Raw genomic sequence first — 339 nt, forward strand, 5'->3', positions numbered from 1 at the left:
GTTTTTTTTTTTTTTTTTTTTTTTTTTTTTGCTTAATTGGATTATCATTTTATGTGTGGGAAAGAAAGAAGTCTGTGAGGGTTATGGGGCATTTGTCAGTAGTGAACAAGAAATTAAGATACTTGTTCCGTTAGGTAAGAAAGCAGCCCATTTCAAGCACACAGCTTTTTTTTTTTTTTTTTTAAATGTTCCCTGGATCTGTTCCCTGAAGGCAGGGTCAGGGAGCCCTGGAGAGAAATAACAAAGGCTGAACACAGGAAAGTGGCCATGGGGAGAGAGAAGGCAACAGAATCAAGAAATGATGAGTATACAAGCCTAGTGGCTAACAGGATGAGGAGC

Source organism: Herpailurus yagouaroundi, unplaced genomic scaffold (assembly GCF_014898765.1).
Source record: "Herpailurus yagouaroundi ecotype Mexico unplaced genomic scaffold, PumYag 67793, whole genome shotgun sequence".
In the NCBI taxonomy this organism is placed as follows: Eukaryota; Metazoa; Chordata; class Mammalia; order Carnivora; family Felidae; genus Herpailurus; species Herpailurus yagouaroundi.